Source organism: Callospermophilus lateralis, chromosome X (assembly GCF_048772815.1).
Source record: "Callospermophilus lateralis isolate mCalLat2 chromosome X, mCalLat2.hap1, whole genome shotgun sequence".
NCBI classification, from domain to species: Eukaryota; Metazoa; Chordata; class Mammalia; order Rodentia; family Sciuridae; genus Callospermophilus; species Callospermophilus lateralis.
The window spans coordinates 1,202,389-1,222,161 of NC_135325.1; the positions used below are offsets into that span (position 1 = coordinate 1,202,389).

General features: G+C 35.7%; 1 protein-coding gene across 2 annotated transcripts in view; it reads right to left on the bottom strand.

Annotated features, from left to right (window-relative positions):
- The window catches only part of Arhgap6 (Rho GTPase activating protein 6), a 457,995-nt gene that overhangs the window by 125,237 nt on the left and 312,985 nt on the right, over positions 1-19,773 (bottom strand). The gene's annotated exons all lie outside the window — the stretch shown is intronic.

A 19,773-nucleotide genomic window follows, 5' to 3' on the forward strand; every position in this document is an offset into this window, starting at 1 on the left:
TCAAAGGTTTGACTAGCTAGAATAGGCTAAATTATTAAAAAAAGGAATAATTTTGGGGAGTCAGAAGGTACCAATATTTGAACAAGGTACAAAAGGTCGATAGGAGCTCTCTTTAAAGACCTAAAGGAAGGTTACCTGTCTAAAGTAGACATCTAACTTGAATGAGGCTAAAATACACAATTATATTCTTTTTTTAGAGCTGAAACTCTACAGATTAAGCTTTTAGAAAGAAAGTTGTCACAGTTTAGCACTAAATGTTCTTCCATTGAAGCTCTTTCAAACAAATGGGAATAGTCATTATAACAATCCTTATCATATCTATAAACCCTATGAGATTATATGATTCTGTCATGTATATGTATCCAAATATGATTCTAATTTATAAATGCAATTGATGGTTTGCTACTGAGAAGCAGAAAGGAGTGAGGTGGAAATGACCTGGATGGGGAGCCAGGGCACCTGGGCTCCATTTCTGGTTTTGCCCTCAAAGAGGAGGCGGTATTGTACAAATTATTTCAAGTTTATGGGTGTTTTCCCTTCTTTAAAATGGGAGGAAGAAATGAAAGCAGATAATTTAAAAATATTTTTTCAAATATAAATGCCATAGTTTTCTAATAAACAATTATAATATGTCATACATGGCTTCACAGTTGTGAGTATATTTATGGAGAAGAATAGGCAAAATTTTTGAAAATTAACCAGGATTGAATAATCTGGTGCCTACCATTAATTAAAATATATTCTTGGTTTGCATAGAAAATACATTTATCAGGGCTGGGGTTGTGGCTCAGTGGTAGAACGCTTGTCTAGCACATGTGGGGTGCTGGGTTTGATCCCTAGAACCACATAAAAATAAAATAAAGGTATTGTGTCCAACTACAACTAAAACAAAATATTTTAAAAATAAGAAATACATTTATCTCTTTATTAATACTTAACATCATTGACTTTATTATGAGCTCATGTCTTGCTAAAGCTATTTACAGAAAGGTGATTTTGGCAGGGAGTTCAAAATCTTTAAAACTCAGTTTCTTCCTGTTTAGAATTAGTATAAATATGATAGATTTTTAGAGTTGTTTTATGGAAATAAACTAAAGTGATGTGCTCAAAGCCTGGCAGGCAGGAAGTACTTGATGAATTGTAGCAATTGTTATTTATAGGCTTTATGTGTTCTGAAGTTAGGGACCTAATATCTAATGACAATTAGATAAGAAAGAAACTTAGGAAATTATAGTTCAACTCAATGGTTGTACATTTTTTTGACAAAACTTAAAACATATATGTTATTGCAAATAATACTCACTAGAAATGTTAGTAAATTATTTAATTGTTCCTTTTGGTATTTTTTCCCAGGATTAAAAAGATCAGAAAATCACAGAACTGAATTAGATTCTTCAGTTGCTTTTAGAAATGACACAAGAACTCAATGATTTGTGCCTACAATCACTTAGCAAATTCTGTAACTAAAAATAAGTATCATTAGTGGACAATAAAATGTTTTAAAAATCATTCATGTTTTTGTGTTGAATTGAATTTTCATGTCACCTGAGAGAAAATACTATAAATAAATATTCTTGAACGAGGTAGGGACTATTTGTTTATCCCAATGAATTGACCATTTGGCAGACAAATAAAGACTACCTCTTTTTAGCAAAACTCTACTATCTCAATTTTTTAAAAACGTGGAAGTTTATATGTCAGCAATAAGAGCTGATCAAGTGGAAAAATTATGAACACATACAGTAACTGAACCTGATCCAATGAAAGGAAGTTTAGAAAAAAATCTTTAATTGGAAAAGATAAACTCAAAAACGGGTCTATATTATAAAACAAATTGAGACTTGGAACACTGACTTCATATTTCACATCACATTAGCATAATCAAAATCTGGTCTTTTGATCTCATTTTATAGGAAAATATTTTTAATGAAACTAGTGGCATGTATAATAGTACAATAAATTTAAAATTATTAATCAGTCTGCATAAGAAAAATTTAATAATGGAGCTTTAAGAATCTCAGTGACTTTATATACAGATCATTTCTTTCACTTCATAATCTTTAAGATGATAGATTCTACTGCAGATTCTTCAAAACATTAACAGATGTATAAAATGGACTCAAAACAAGTTTTCTTTCCAACTCTTATTTATATTTGACTCTTTCCTCCTCCTACACCCACACAAAATTGTAAACAGTATTCACAGGGTTTATATTACACAGCACCCACAGCAACTTTATTCCAGTACCTTTATGATTAAGGCTCATTAATCATTTTCTGGAATGAATAAATATAACTTTACTGGGAGGGTGTTGATATTAAAAGGAAAAAGTTGATACTAATAAATTAGATTCAGTGAAAATGTAAGAAAAATTTTAATTAATTGTCATGGGCCAAATTTAATCAATTGAGTAAATATTAATCAAGTATGCTCTAGGACAAGAGACTCTACCTTGTACTGGTGAAAACAGCAAGTCCCCATGATTACAGAATTGAGAATCTACCAAAGAGAGAGCTCACCAACAATGAGAAGAGAAGGCCAAATGCTATTAATTCTATAACAAATGTACATTTAAAATTTTCAAGCAAATTTGGCAGCCATCACTAGCTAGGTGTCTATCAGTGTTCCTCACCACTTCTTCCTTGTTGGATGAGCTGAAATGAATTCTAGCATTTGACCTTCCTCCACCTCTGGAATGATGACCCAATCTACTGTCCCAGGGATCAAATGTCCATTCCTCCATACCAACTATGACATCAATTATCACACATAGCTGTATTCCCCTTGCCAGTGAATGGTTTAGGGATGGGTTATGGTATGCCCTGACCACTAAATGAGGAAAAAAAGCAAGTTTCCTGAGAGACAAGAAACTTCTGGGGAAAACATTTCCCCCTGATTAAAAAAAAAACAACAAACATATAGATATGTGCTAAAAGAAAGTGTTTTACCGTCTTTGGATCTATTTGCTTAAGGATGTGATGTCCAGAGTTGTGTCTGCCAACTTGAGACTAGGAGGGGATAGTGGAAAGATGAAATGTCCCTGTGTTTTTAATGATATCATTGTGTTCTTGAATTAACCAACCTGGGGATCATCTACAGTTATACGTCTTGCTTTTCCAGTGAAGAGCAAGAATTTTGGAATTAAACAGAATTTCTACATTTGGAAACTTGGTCAAATTAATTAACTGTGTAACTCTTCATGACCTCATCCATAAAAGCAAGGGTGATTTTACTTGCTTCAGAACATGCAAGAAAACAAGAAAAATGGGTGTAATAGATGTAACACAGTGCCTGACACACAGGGACACCAAACAAATGCTTACCTTCTTTCTTTTGTAGAACTCAGGCTATCAATATAACAGGACTACATTAGTAGGTCTATATTTCATACAGCATTAGTGAGTTTACATGTTAGATGAAACTAAATTAAATCAAATGCATTCTAATGACTTTTTCACTTAAGGTTCTTACCAATTTTGAAGTGGTACCAGAGTATAATAAGGCAGCTGGTGGGTAGACATTCTGTTCTTTATCCCTTAAAACATTAGGCATGCATTTAAATTCCATTAATAAATGAAATATCATTTCTACTCCACATGCACAAGGTTAATGTCATACTACTGAAATTCTGTTGGAGGTTGGATTCAAAGAGCAGGGAGGTCACAGGCAAAATCCAATGTCTATGTGGTAAACCTTTAAAAGTTGAGGATCTGCAGTAACTTTTCATATGAAATGGGTTCTCTTTTGACTTCCATAAAGGCCTGAACTTTTGCTGACCTAAAACTCATGAATTCTACTTTTGGGCTTTCCACTGGATATAATGTATATTTTCCTCCTATGCTTAATGATATTGGGTCTCAATAATACTGAGGAGCTCAACTTCAATAAATAATAATTCTAATTAACCAAAAATTCTCACAGATCACTTATTAGAAAAGGCAAAGGAATAAGCTAACAAGCTAATTTCTGGGCTGTAGTTTCATAAACACCTATCTTGAAAGCATGCAATGAAGATTGGAGATTCAAACAATTTATCTGGAAGTAATTTACCATAATAGTTGCCACATTTTCCAAATCAGAATTTAGATATGTAGGTTGAAAATGCAATGGAATATTTCAAACCAGAGATGAATATTAACTGGTAGATACACTTTATACTTGAACTGCCCAATGTGGATATTTCAATTTAAGTGATTTATATTTAAATTTAAAATTAATTTTTCAGTTGACACATTTTAATTGCTAAACAGCCACATCAGGTTGGTGGTTACCATTTTGGACAGCACAGATACAGATCATTTTCATCACCACCAAGAGTTTTAATAGACACTATTGCTCTATACACTACTTTCTTAGGTGGAAGAAAAATTTCTATTAATTCAGAGATTTTAAACAAAAGATGAATAAAAACAGATTCACTGGTTAAAAGTGAAAGTCTTAACTATCCTCAACAAGTTACTTCCTAAGCAAGTCAATAATCATAATCTTGTACAGGAATTTCCTAATGAGAGGAGTGCTATTCTCTTCCTCAAGTCAAACCACATACACTAAAATGGTTTCTCTTCCAGTTCTCTTTTAGAATAGACACATCAAGAATTCAAATAAATGAACCTTTCTCAATGTATAAGAATGCTTTTAGCATCAATGTAATGGTGTTTTATTTTCTAACCTCTACCAGCCATACCCACATTGGAGGTAGAAGGCTAGGTTTGCCCTTGACCTAGGGTTTCACTGGGAAGAGGCCAAAGTTTAAGTTGATTAAAAGATAAAAATAAGGAAAATAACCTGCCCATCCATGAGAGTGATTCACTGACTGTATATATATATAAAAGTTATAAAGTTATAAGTTAATAATTGCTACAAAGGCACATTATACTTCCTTCAATAAAAATTATATCAAGAAAAAGGGTAAAGTTTCTCATTTCATTTGTAACCACTGTCAAGTTTATGTTTTAATTTCTCAACTCTATACAAAATGAAAATAAAGACTTTCTCCCAAATCTGAAATTTTCCCCTTGGTAGTAGACAATAGCAAAAAAATGTCAAGATGGAATAGAATTCCAAGACTTAAAAATATGAAATAGTAGACAACTATATTAAAAACAATCTAAGAGATTCTACTGAGTATAGCTTAATATAGAAATCACAAGGGAAAAACTATTTCAAATAATTTCCAACATTTCTAGAACATAGTAGCATCTAGTAGTGTTCCATATTGCCTTAAGAAAATATTCATCAGTCTATGGTTGTTGTGTTAGTTGAAGTTTTTACTTTTTATTGATTTTTTTGTGTGTGTGTGTATGAGACTTGGCTTCTAATTCCTTTTGACCCCATTTGATCTGGAGCCTTATCAGTGGGGGTACTTGACTGATATTTAGTTATTCAAAAATACTTGCATACTTTGAAATGACAATGATAACTTTATGTGAAATACCTGACTCTTCTAGAAGATTAAATAAAAATAAGGAATAAGGTTGGGCTGGGAGTGGTGAGGGGTGACAAAGTTGAGGAGAGAAGAGTAGTCATTTGGGTCCCAAAATATTTTCTGAAATAAATCACACCTGATTCTTTTATTTAAAAAATTTAAATCATAAATCCTCCTTTCAAATATCATTGTCCTTACAACCAATAAAAATGCTCCAGGACCCAGGATTTATTTTCTTCATAGTAATGAAAGCTTTTACTAACCATATTAAATTACCCTAATTCTTCAAACCATCCAAATTTTGTTTTCTTCTCCCAAACATTTTCCATACTTTATATTTGGTCATGAAATGTGGGGACTCTGGCATCAGTTAAGAATCCATACAATTGCAAATATGGTTTCCAGCACCATGGGTGAGGTCAAGGGGTGTACAGGATTTACAATCATGCAGTATAGTTCACAATTATAATCAAAGCCTAAATCCTAGAGAAATTTGGGAAATTTTCTTAGCCTTTCTATACCTTTGTTTCCTCATCTATAAAATGTACTTCTATCCCTTATTGAGTCTTTTTATGTTAATAATTCCCAAACTCGATATTGTTGGCTACAGTTCTCTTATTCATAAAGCATGCCTTCTTCTGATTGTGGAGATCCCCAAAGGGAACACTACATAGTTGGAGGCAGAGGCAATAGAGAATTTTGGATGTAACATTAAAGTTTTATGTCAAAGGATCTGAAGTTGCACATATCTGACATTTGCCAAGGTCTCATTTCTGACATATAATCACCTGGACACCTTACTTACTGCTTATGATGGTACATAATCCCCACTTTCTCCTATCTGACATCCCCAAATGCTGTTCTTCACCACCCTTAAGACAAGCCTTCACCCTTGATTCCCCCCTTGGAGAGTAACAGAGGAGTAAATCTACAAGATATGTGTGTCTTGGGTTGTACAAGGCTTAGTGGAGTCCAGACCATGAGAAAACCTCTCTGAATCTCTTTCTCTCACCTTTGTTCTAGAAGTGTAGACTCCCCCTTCCCCATACAGTGACTCCCACACACAACCTTAACTCTGGTATTGGTCATAGTTCAGCTAAATCTTCTGTAAAGATTTCTTTACTGTACTGTTTTCCTCTAAAGGAGTGGTCTTCAATCAGGGACAGTTGAACCTCCTGGAAGGGGACATTTAGTAATGTCTGGAATAAGAATGTGAGAGAGGGTAGAGAATGCCCTTAGTATCTTCTAGGTGAAAGCCAGGGATGCTGCTAATCATCCTACAATTCACAGAACAGATTCACAAGAAATGAGCTGGGCTTCAATGTCAACATTGCTGAGGTTGAGAAACCCTACCCTGGAAACCATGCCAACTTTGAGTCATGCCATGTGTCCAGAATTTAATGCGCAGAAGAATAAGATTCTGAACAAATCTAGAAGTCTATGTGCATTTTTTTACATCACTCAGGAAAAAAAAAATCTAAGAGCTTCAAACTTAAAATCTGTACACCTCAGATAAGATCACATAAAGCAGGCTTTCACTTTATGCAAACTCGGCATCCAAAACACACTTTGGGGAGATGCCAGGATGTTAAAGAGAATTTGTAAGATCAAGAGAAAGCCATCCTAGTATTAATCCAAGTATTTCTAAGTAAAAAGAAACACCCAACCTTCAAAAAGTAGAATAGTTCTTTCTTTCTTCAGAAGTTACTTAAAAATGAATGTTCTTTTTGTGTGTGGTGTGTGGTGGTGCTGGGGACTAAATTGAGGGGTGCTTTACCATTGAGCTGCAACCTGAGCCCTTTTTATTATATTTTGAGATAGGACCTTGCTAAAAGGCATCAAGCTTGTGATTCTCCTACCTTATCCTCACATGTTGCTGGGATTATAGGTATTTGCCACCATCCATGGCTGAATGTTATTTGTTTCTTATATAAAAGGGATCATATCAGAGTAATAAAGATGAAAGAAATAACCAGAGTAGTAGCTATTAGGATATGCATTGAATTAAAAATCATTTGGATTTTCTGAAAAGTTCTCTATTCTGATATTTGCTTGAATTTGACAGAATAATGAGAGATGAGTAGTTTCAACCACAGAGGGTGAAGGAATTTAAGATGAATAAATTCTCACAATTTTCAAAACCATCACTCTCTAAAAGTACTATTTTATGAATAAAGCGCTTTTAAAACCAAACCATTACAAAAAAACACCTACAGTCATGGGAAATATAAAACAGTGTGTTTTAATTGAGGAGATACTTTTGGGCATGGACCTTGGGAAACATGGACCTGGAATATAAGATCCCATGGAACCTAGGACACTGAATATCCCATTTGTCCAAACACTGCACCAGGCTCAAGACACTCCTAAAAGTGAACTTAACCTTTATCCTGCTTGCATCAATGTACCCACACATCAGAATAGCATCAGTGAGCATTCTCTTCTGGGAACTTTCTCACTAGTCCTTGTGGTCTGTAGTGCCTGAGTTGAACAGTTTCCCAGGATATACTGGGCATACATCTATTCCATGCAGTTGTTTCTGTTATGATCTTCAAACTGGCTAGCAAGCAACTTGAGGCAGATTTTTTTTAAAATGTCCAAATATTTGTTGGTGTTCTTCATATCTATTCAATGAACCAACATGTAGCTTAAAAATCCAGGATAGTATAATAATAAAAAGTGGTAATAACAACACTGAACATTTACTGGGCTCTTATATTCCAGGCACTCAGTATTCTAAGTACATGATGTATATCAGCTAATTTACTTCACACAACTTTACAGAAGAAGCATTGTCTCTATATTTAGCTTACATATATAGAATTGTCTAAACTGTAAATTTTAATAAGAAATGAAGTATTTTTTAACGCACACATACACACACTCTGTCCTGTTTTCAGTGAGTACTATTTGAAAGGTAAACTAACTTGTCATCTACTTCTAGGATTTTAATTAACACAACCTATATCTATTTTTAACAGAAAATGTGAATTTTCAAAATCAAAATCATGAAGCTAGTCTCCCGTTATTTCATTTTTTCCTGCCCGTTTGACCTCCTAAGGATACATCAAGGAATGAATTATAAATCAAACTCAAGAACAACACCTAGTCCAATAACTGCTCTGTAGTTACATGTGGAAAGTTGCCTCTTGTGGTAAATTTTGGCAAACATCACCACACTAGGGCAGTGTTGTCATGGCAACCAGGGAAGAACCATCTATCCCAGCTGTGGGGGTGTGACTGAGCATGAATGGTCTGAACACCACTGGCTCCAAAGATGAACAGAGAACAAATAAATACAATTCTGGTGCTCATAGGAACTGTAAGTTACTGGTTTTAGCTGATTGATTAGTTCAGAGAAAGCTACAGTATGAAATGACAACACCTTAATTGAAAACTACGGTCCTGCCTGTCCCCAATCTTTTATCCTAATAGCCCTCAGAAGATACACTCAAAATACATACAAAGGTCTTTCAAGTGATATTCTGAAATTCACTAAAATGACCAGAACACAAAGGCTGCTAATCTATTCCTAGCCTGACATTGAATCAGGACTACTTGGTTTGCATACTCTTTCTACCTGGCATTTAATGCCCAGATTAAAATATGTAAAAAGGCCCAAATATCTGAATAGCTTCCTGTATTGCAGCCTCCATGAATGTTAGCTATCAAGGCACAGTCCAAACTGGCTCCTTCCACGCAGTCCTGACTACAGAAGGAAATGTTTGCAAATTTGCACAGCTGCATATAATAATAAATTCAGGATCTGCAGGTTTACAAAAATCCCATTTTCTGCCTGTGATGAAGAACTTGGCCTTAACCTGGTTTCCACAAATGATTTTTCTTAATCCTAAAATAGGTACAATGGAGCAATTTTAAAGTCTATTTCATTTTACAGACAGCTGTCAATTTTAAAGTGCTTATTAAATATTGCTAAAGTGCACAGTTTCCAACAGCAGGATTTATAGAGACTATTGGAAAACAAAGAGATTTACTATCTTTGTTTTTTTTTTTTTGCCACCATCCAGGTAGGAAGAAAATGTCCCCAACAAGAAGCAATAGGTACTGATTTATTTAATGGTTGTTAATATTGTGAGTAATCACAATCACAATATAAAGACTTTCCTTATAAAATTGAATCACTCAACAAATTGCAAATTATCATAATCTAAGAACAGGAAATTTTATTCAAGAGCAACTTGCCATATAACACACCAAATAGTATGCATTTATTTAAATTATACATGTACTGGCATGTGCACAGGATAGAAAGGGGAATAGATAAACAAGTGAATTAAAGTGGAATGGTCACATAGTTTGGGATAATAGATATCCAACCTGCATAAAACATGTTGGTGTCAAAAAACAATTCATCAAATAAACTAATGTCTGTTAAATTTGGAAGGATTTTAAGTTTCTTTAAATCGTAAGTTATAGTGAGATGACACCAGCAAGTATCTGAGCTTTGTGAATGTTCTGGTAATATTCTACACTAATCATAAGAAAAGTGAAATTTGAAAATTTTTCTATGAAATCATAACAAAACTACAATTATAAAAAAGAAGAAAGTCTTAAGTTTACACTAAAGGCTGCCTTTATCAGATGCAAGCAGCAAAACTAAAGTTTTCTAAATCAAACCACCTGTCTTTGCTTCATGGATTAACCACAAGAAAGGAGATAGACTGTATTTTGTGGTTCCATATCAGTATATGCTGAAAGATCAAGCTCTCACAAAATCAATAGCACCTATGGAAATGCATTCTCTTGTCACCAGTTGTCAGTAATTATATAGTTTTCAATGATTGGAACCCAATAAAAGACTTGGTAGCAATGTTGTTCACTCTCACTTCTGTCAGGACTAGTGAGGTGATCCTGCCAAAGTCTGATCCAATCTAATGTTTGGTTTCCTTACCTGTAGCACAAAATTGCTGGTCTGGAAGGTCACTAAAGGGTATGAAACAGTGACATTACAAACCAGTATGCATTTTAAAATCAAATTTCATCAAGTTCTTAATTCTGATAAAATAGCCAAAATGAAAGGTGCAAAAGAACGGGTGTGTCCTTACTAAGATTTGCTTTAAGAGTTCAATAAAAATATGAGTGTCTTGGCAATGATGCACTGCATTCCAGCCAGCTTGGCTCAAAGGTTCCAAACCTTCTCCTAAAGCAATAGGGAGAGATATCTTAACTGTTATCTGAACCCTGTGAACTTTGAAGTTGAAAGAGACTCAAGTGCTGTAGCTTACTGAGTGGAAAACATTCTTCCAATGCTATTGCATGTCTCCATCTTTGCTGCTATGTCCCCTTACCCTGATGCTGTCCTGGGATCATTACCTTATGTAGTCTTTCACATCTCTCTGCCCTGGTTCTGTCTAGCTTCTAGCAAGAGGAAAACTACAGAGACAGAAATATATACACCATATCTTCTTACCTCTCCAGGGTCCTTACATCTTAGCAGCAGCAGCAGCTCCAGGCAGAACTGACCCCCCATTCTCTCCACACAGGGTCCCTATTTCGTGTGCGGACAGGGGAATCAAAAGGCAGGGACACTGTTCAGAGCTGGAAGAGCCAGCTGGGCAGGCTCCCCCGCTGGAATGCACAGCAAGAGGCCCTGGGAGGGAGAAGGCCTTGGGTCACTGTGATCCTCTGAGTCAGACACCCTGGGGAGCTCTCAGCTCTGAAAGTCCTTCCTGGGCACACAAGAACACTCGCTAGGGGGAATATCTGAAGGTTAAAAAGTTGAAGTAAATGGTTACATAGACATATGCCAGTTTACAGTAAATAGTAGAAATTAAATATGAATGATGAAGGAAAAAAACTCATTTAAATGAAAATATAACTTACGTATCTGATAAGGGATTTATATACAGTATATATAAAATCTCTTACAATTTAATAATAATAAGACAACTCAGAGAGAAACTGGACAAGGTATCTGAATAGCTATTTTTCTGAAGAAGATATACAAGTGGCTAATAAGCACATAAAAAGATGTTTGACATTATTAGCCACCAGGGAAATGCAAATCAAAATCACAGTGAGATACACATCACAAACACAGAGATGGCTTTTAAAAAGTGCTGGTGAGGATATGCAATCATCATACATTGCTGGTGAGATGCTTTGGAAAATGGTTTGGCAGTTTCTTAAAATGTTAAGCAGAGAGTTACTATACAACTCCGTAATTCAACTCTTAGGTGTACCCAAGAGAATGCAAAGCAAATGTCTGCACAAAAGCTTGCACGTGAACTTTCATAGCAGCATTATTTATAATATCCCCCAAATGGAAACAACCCCAGTGTTCATCTATTAATTAAGAGTCACCAAAGGTGGTGTATCCATACAATGGAGTATTATTTAGCCATAAGAAGGAAAAAAAACTCTGATAATGCTACAATATGGATGAACCTTGAAAATATTATGCTAGATGAAAGAAGTCAGACACAAAAGATTATATATTGTGTGATTCCATTTATAGAAAATGTCTACAAATTTAGACAAATCTAGAGAGACAGATTACTGGTTTCTAGGAATCTAAGGGGGAATGGAGAATACTGATGACAAAGGGGTGCAGCTTTCTTTTAGAAGTGATAAACTTGTTCTACAATTGACTGTGGTAATTCTCTATAACTGTGAATATATCATTAAATTGTACACTTCATATAGTTGAACTGTATGGTATGTGAATTTTATCTTGATAAAACTGCTAGTTTTAAAAAGGAAATGCTGTTTTTATGGTCTTGAAATGACACTTTCCCAAAGATGCTGGGATTTTCTGAGATTACCATTACTATTATAAATTCACCTATGTGGTATGTCAGGGTTATGGTAAGAGCCAGCTTTCAAGGATGGAGCTAAACCACTGGTCCCTGGTATCTTTTTTTTTTTTTTTTTTTTTTTGGTAGCAATGGATTGAACTCAGGGGCACTCAACCACTGAGCCCACATCCCTAGCCCCCTTTTTGTATTTTATTTAGAGACAGGGTCTCATTGAATTGAGTAGCACTTCACTTTTTGTTGAGGCTGGATTTGAACTCATGATCCTCCTGTCTCAACTTCCCAAGTGGCTTTGATTACAGGCATGCACCACTGCACAGACTTCCTTGTATCTTCCCACCTCCCCACTGTGGCTTCTCAGCCATCGATGACAAGGAATCTGCTCCAGGTGTATGATGCAGTCCTGCTCTTCCTCCTTGACCCCTCCATCCCCCAGTGCTGGCTTCCTTCTCATAATGTCAAGGCTTTATTCATGAGAATCCTTTCAAACTTAACAATTTCTCTTGTATATCTCATGGAGTCATTATCTTCAATGCCACTTACCATGCTTGCAGTGGGCCCTCATAGATCATTGACTTTTTCTTAGCTGAAATTCAGTTGTTGTCCTCTGCTTTGGGTGGGGGGAATGGATCTACTTTTTAAAAGCACATTTTTTTTTTAAATTAAGGTACTGCTTATAGGGACATTATGTATTTTTATTATTATAAACAAAAATGAAATTAGCAGAAGATGAAAATGAAGGATGCAGTCCAATGAAGAGAATACTCAGTGATCATTGGATTTAAGGAAAACATGATATTCTTACATAGGTTTATCATTCACTAAGAGATTGACACATTTTAATTATTAATTTTCATTATTATTATTGCTTGTTTATCTCCATGTCCTTCATCTCTCCAAATGACTCTTGAAAAAAGGGTCTCAATGTCCAAGATCATTATTTTCTTAGCAATAACCAGTCCATCCTGCCTTATGCTTCAGGTCTTGTTTAATCAGTACATTCTGCTAATAGGACTAAAGTCTCAAAAGAAAGATTAGCTAAGTGACCTCAATTAGTTACAATGCATAGCTTCTAGAATTTATCATATTATGGACCAACATGTAACTTTTACCTGTTCTGGATTTGTCTTAACATTTTCCAAATTATAAAGCCCTTGATATTATCCTTGTTTAAAAGTTGATGTCACTGCCATCTGAAAGATGTCAATGGAAGTGTGAAGGAGTAGGCTTCCCGTGGAAGACTAAACTGAAAAACCAATGTCCCTGACAGAGCTGCCTGTACTCATTCTGTACTGAAATGTCCACACAAACTTCTCAAACATGCTTGAGTGTTGTGGGTAATAGATGTCGAATAATAAAACTCTGAGGCACATGCTATGTTACTTTTTAAGGGAAAAAAGTGGGGGTAAATCAAAGGGATTAACAATTTTATTCACTGGCTTACATTCAGTGACTCAAAATTTGGCCACCACTCAGGTTTGCAAATTTCTATGGAAAGTGAACTGTGTTTGGCAAGCTCTATGAAATATGAGGCTGATAGAAAAAAAAATTTCATGCTTTCTCAAGACCTTATGCCACTAACTGTGTGGGACTGGAAAAACTGTTTAAATGTCAATTTAAACATGGTAAATAAATACTTTGCTATACCCATATGAATTAATATAATTATGTTGATTTCAAAGCATAACTTGAACAAAAGTTTCCTTGAGTTTTGATTAGGAGATGTTTCACAGACAACAAAAACCTCAGATTAAGAAAGTTAAGTATGAACCTCATTAAACAAGTTGAGTTCAGTAGGGTTCTGTTTCAAAGTCAGAAATGTTAATGGAATACTTTATTTTACACTATGGAGAATTGACTGGAAATTTAATTGACACTAAGGTTCTTAGGAAGCAGATCTTAAACTCAAAAAAGGATTAGACCAAAAGAGATAAAAATATTATTGTAACAGCCCAAGTCGTTATATAAAAGAACACAGTGGTGAATTCCATTGCAAAGTTCATGACTCTCAAATATTATCTCCAAACCAGTCATCTCTGAGTTTTATGGAGTCAGCTAGCCAACTGCCTTGTTGACCCTTCCACCTGGTATCTCAAGGTCATATCAAACTTCATTTATCCATTACTGAACTCTTCACTGTCTCTTCTGGCAAATGTCTTTGCACTCCAGCCTCCCACATCTTACAAAGTATTTATAAAGCATTTATCACAGTGCCTGGCATGCAGCACCCACTCTGTAAATGTTGTTGTTGTTGATGTGACACGGATTAACATGACTGATGATGAAAATGATGCTGATTTTTTATCCACACAGTTGGTTGAGTCAAAAACCAAATAGTATTTCCTTATTCTTTTCTTGACCTCAAGTCCCACATTTCATCTATTGCCAAGTTCTGTCAACTATACCTCCAAAACAAATCAGGAATCTGACCCCTCCTCACCATCTCCACTTTCATCACCCTACTTCTAGCCTTCATCATATTTGTCCTGAACAAATTTAGTAGCTTTCTATATGACCTAACCATCCACTCTTGCCCTTGTCCAATTTATTTCTTCATGGGGGAAATGAGAATAATGTTCTTAAAGATAAATCTTTATTTTAAGACATATACAGTGAGTATCATGTATTTATTAAGTCTGCAAGAACACCTTATGTATTATTACTTCCATTTTACAGATGATGAAGTGAACAAAGAGAGGTTGGAGCAAGATTACTCTGTGTCTAAGACACAAAGCCAGAACTCACATTTGAGCAGTCTGACTCCAGAGCCATATGTTCAACTGCTACACAAAGGATAATGCCATATTCAGGCTCTAAAAACTAACAAAAAAACAAGCAAGGGAAGACCGTTAATAGGCTTCCATTGCACTTAGAATAAAATTCATCCATGTAGGAGTTCCCTAGGCTAAAGAGTCTAATCAATTTCCTCACTCTCTCCCTCCCCCAAGCTCTTCTTTCCTCCTATTCTCCAAATACCTAAGGACAAGGCATGCTAGGTCTTATTTCGGGGTTTCTGTCTACTGTTTCCTGTGCCTGAGCTGCTCTCCCCAGATATTTTCTCAGGGCTAGCTCCTCCATCTTTGGGTCTGTGCTTACATCTCATTGGCTCAGAAAGGGGTTCCTGACCTCCTCAATATGGACTTAATGTTCTATGGCTTCTTTTTAAAATACTTTTTTTAGTTACAGATGAACACAACACCTTTATTTAGTTTTATGTGGTGCTGAGGATCAAACCCAGTGCCTCCCATGTGCTAGGCAAGTGCCCTACTATTTAGCTACAACCCCAGCCCCTCTCTGGCTTCTAGATCTCCACACCCTGTTAGTTTTCTTCCTAGCACTTATCTCAACTTGTAATTGGTTTTATATGTTTGTACATTTGTCTATTGATTGTCTTTTCCACTGGGCCACAGACTTCACAATGATAAAGACTGTTTATCACTGTAATGTGTTTTTAGAATCTAGCATTGAGCTTTGCATGTAGTAGGTACTGACAAATTTGAGAAATAATTGAAGACAAGAATGCTTTGGTGATAAAAAAAATCCACTTAGAACTTAGGTCCTCCAAAGGTGGGTGCACGATCAAATATAGAGTCAGCCAGGGGTGCTTTTTGTCAAAATTGGAGCCCTGGAGCTCTTAGATCTTTTAATCAGTTACTTCTGAGATCCATCACCTTGTCTTCTCAGGAATTTTTACAATTTTGATTTTTAACATGTTTAGCTGTGAATCATTCTGCATGTTCAGGAATATTTGCTAAGAGAACAAAATGTGCATTAGAAATTGATTTCATATGTAATGAGATTGACAATGAAATTGACACAAAATGTGCTTTCCAGATACATAGGTAAGCATTTATATAATTACCTGGGGATTCAATAATTTCCTTTTCAGTTTATCGACATTTGTGTGGATCCTGGGCCCTATACTCAAATGACAACATGCAGGGAATGAAATGGATGAACTTAGGTCCATTCCCAAATTGACCAAATAGGACTTTAGGAGCACAGGAACCAGCATTTCAAGAAGCTTTCTAGGAAACTCCTATGCAAAATAAAATTTAAAAACCATTTTTTCTTTATCTAGATTTATGTATGTTATATATATGTGTCTGTGTGTGTATGTTTATACATATATATTATATATACTTTTATATACTTTCATATAATATATATTACAATGGATAGCTAGTATCTACTCTTTATATTTGTAGCTGAATTCTGAGAAATCCAAGATAATGTTATGTTTCACATACAAGAAAAACATAATATTAATTTATGTTAAGGTCACTATTTGTTCATAAATGCAGATATTTTGTAAAAGAAATTCTCCTTGATAAATATTTTTTGTTGATCTGCATGCAAACATGGGGAGAAATGGATAGGAATTTCTCACCTTAGAGGGGCAGGATGAGCCATTTGGCCAGAAGGAAAGAAAATCCAAGTCATTGTCTTAGCCTATAATTTGGCCATCCCTTAGGCTATAAGTAGATCATATTAAGAAAATTAAAACTGAAGCTAGGAGAAGGCTTCCCAGCCTTTCAAGAGACAAAGTTTGCTGTTTCTTTCTCTTTTGGGGGAAAGTTACCCAAGTTCCAGACTATGAAAGAAGAATTAAGTTAAAAACAAAACAAGGAAACAACCATGTTTCTGATGTCAAGTAAATAAATGTGTTATTAAGACATGCCCTGTGCAAGTACCAAAGGGAATCTTAAATAAGAATCTCACCAGGAATCACTTTGTCCCATCTTACCCATGTGTTTCCCTTTTACTCCTTGATACCTTTGGGGACTTTCACTCTGAGCCAGAGCCACTAAAACCTGTTTGTGATATTTATCTCCCTTGCCTGTTGTGATGTTTCTCTTCTCACTTCCCCTTCTATGCTCAGAAGCTTTCCATAGCTCTACAGTACTTTGCAAGTCAATTGTGACTTTTATGCAGAAGACTGCAGGCTTTCCATGGCCTGACATCTACTCACCCTTCTCTTACTTTTTCTCCCAGTAAACTCTGCTTTCAAGTCAAACAGAATTGCTCACTCCCATATTTTGTGGAACCACTGTCTAGGCTTTCTTAGTTTTCCAACTGTGGAGTTCCCTTTACCCACTTATTTCATGTAGAAGAACTTCCTATTATTAGTGCTTGCTTGTACTCACTATACACTAGACTCCATTCCCTTTTGCACCCTTAAGAACATCACTCCAGCTATTCTCTTATGTCTCATCCATTTTCTCATTTCTCCTGGACAGTCTCATCAGCATTAAAACATACTGTGATATCTCTCAACATAAAAAAGTAAAGCTCTTCATCATACTTCTTATTCATAGCCACCACCTTATTCCTCTCCTTTTCATGCAAAAATCCTTTAAAGGAGTGTATATATTCCACTTTGTCTTTCTTTCATTAACCTTCCTCTCATTAAGGTTACTCCTTATAACCACTGCATTGCTCACTAATCTGACTGATTCTTAGTCTTTACCCACTTGATCCACCAGCAGGGGAAGTACATAATATCTACAAATCAGAACTCTGAAGATTGGAGCAGGGGGTGGCAGGAGGGAGGGGGAAGGAGAAGTACTGGGGACTGAATTAGAACAAAATATAACATACTTTATAATTAGGTCAAAATGGATTCTACTGTCATGTATCAATAACCAATAAGAAAGAAAATGGGTGCTATTGATAGTTATGCATTATTTACAATCTTACCTGGCAAACTGCAATTTACTTACTGCACCCCCTCCCCACCAGAATCATCATATCTACTATCACAACCAATTGCTTTCTCCCCTGTAGAACACTGTCTTGATTTGGCTTTTTGAACATCACAGTTTCTACTCCACTGGCCACTAATTCTCAGTATAGACTGTTTCTTTCTAGTCTCTGAATGAAATATAGTGATGATATTCCTTATGGCTCTGTCCTTGGATTTCCTTTATATTTCATCCTTAATCACTGTTTGACCTCATTCCTTTAAATGACATCCATGCATTGATAGCTCCCTAATCTATATTTCCAACCAGTACATTTTTTCCTGAATCCCCTGGGTTCTTTCACTTCCTCCCAACCCTCTCCTCTCTGGTGTTCCTTATTTATATCAAAATAAAGTCAAACCTAGTGGCTCAAAACCTTGGCTCCATATCACCAATGCCTCCATATCATACCATAACCAATCTGACAATAATTTCCATTGGCTCTACCTTCAAGACATACTCAGATCTGACCTTTTCTCACTATTTCCACTGGTACTATCCTGGCCCAAGGGAATATCATATCTCATTCTTAATTAGTAATAAAATTGCTGTATGACTCAGTGTAGAGAAAGCTTCTGTAAATCTCTCCTCTAAAAGTCATCATTTCTCCTGGTTGAAGATGATTTTCTATGAGAACAATAATCTGTCAATGAGCTACTTCCAGCCATATTCTTTCCCAGAAAGGTAATAATACTATATATATATATATATATATATATATATATATATATATATATATATATATATACACACACACACACACACACACACACACACACACACACACACACGCATGCACACAGAAGAACTCTTCCAAGTCCTACAGTAAGGAATTAAATTGCTAAGTATGCATTTGTTCTTTTGCAGTTCACAGCATTCTTAATGATGCCTGAATGCTTCTCTCTTATTCATAACTAAGTAGTACTATCACATCACAGGCACTTATTGTTCTTGTTGACAGTGTATAGAATGGCCATTCCTCATACATTTTGGACTGAGTGAGCTGATCTTGGTAATACTACCTTCTCTGCCAACAACTGATTCCAAAACCTAGGACTAATGCCATCAGATCTCCATTGACTCATTTGTGGTTAATAGCACATGAGGAAGTGGCGATTGGGAGTTTCTGGAAAATGTTTCCTTGAACATAAACAAGAGACATGGAAAGGGACTCTACCTCTATGGCAGTGTTTCTGAATCCCAGTACTATGGACTTTTTGGGTTTGATTGTTCTCTATTATGGGGAGCTGTCCAGTGCATTGTAGGATGCTTTGCAGTATCCCTGGCCTCTACCTCGTAGATGCCAATTGTGACACCCAAAAATGTCTCTAGACATTTGCCAGATATTCCTTGGTAGTGGTGAGGAGAATCACCCTCAGTTAAGAAGAATTCTTGGTACAGACATATACATATTTATTACCAAACTACCACAGGTTTCCTTGCTGCCAAACAAAAAAGAATACTGAGAAAAACATAATGTGAAAAGAATGGGAGGGGAAAAAATCCAAAGTCACTGTTACATAACCTAGCATACCTATGGATTTTCAGTGATATGAGTCTCTAAAATCTCTATTCCAGCTGATTTAAGTAGGTTTGCTATTATTAACAGCCAAGAACATCAAAATGATCTGGGGTCTACCCTCACAGCTCAGAGCACACTGCTTTATTCCAGGGTGTCCTACAGCCTGGAGAAATGACCCATGCCCCACCTTAGGGCAAGATTCCAAGGGGTACAGTTTTATATGAAGGATGGAAAACAAAATGGCTTGTTTTCTCATTTGATAATTATTGCTCAAACACACTTAGGGAATTCTACAATTCCATTGT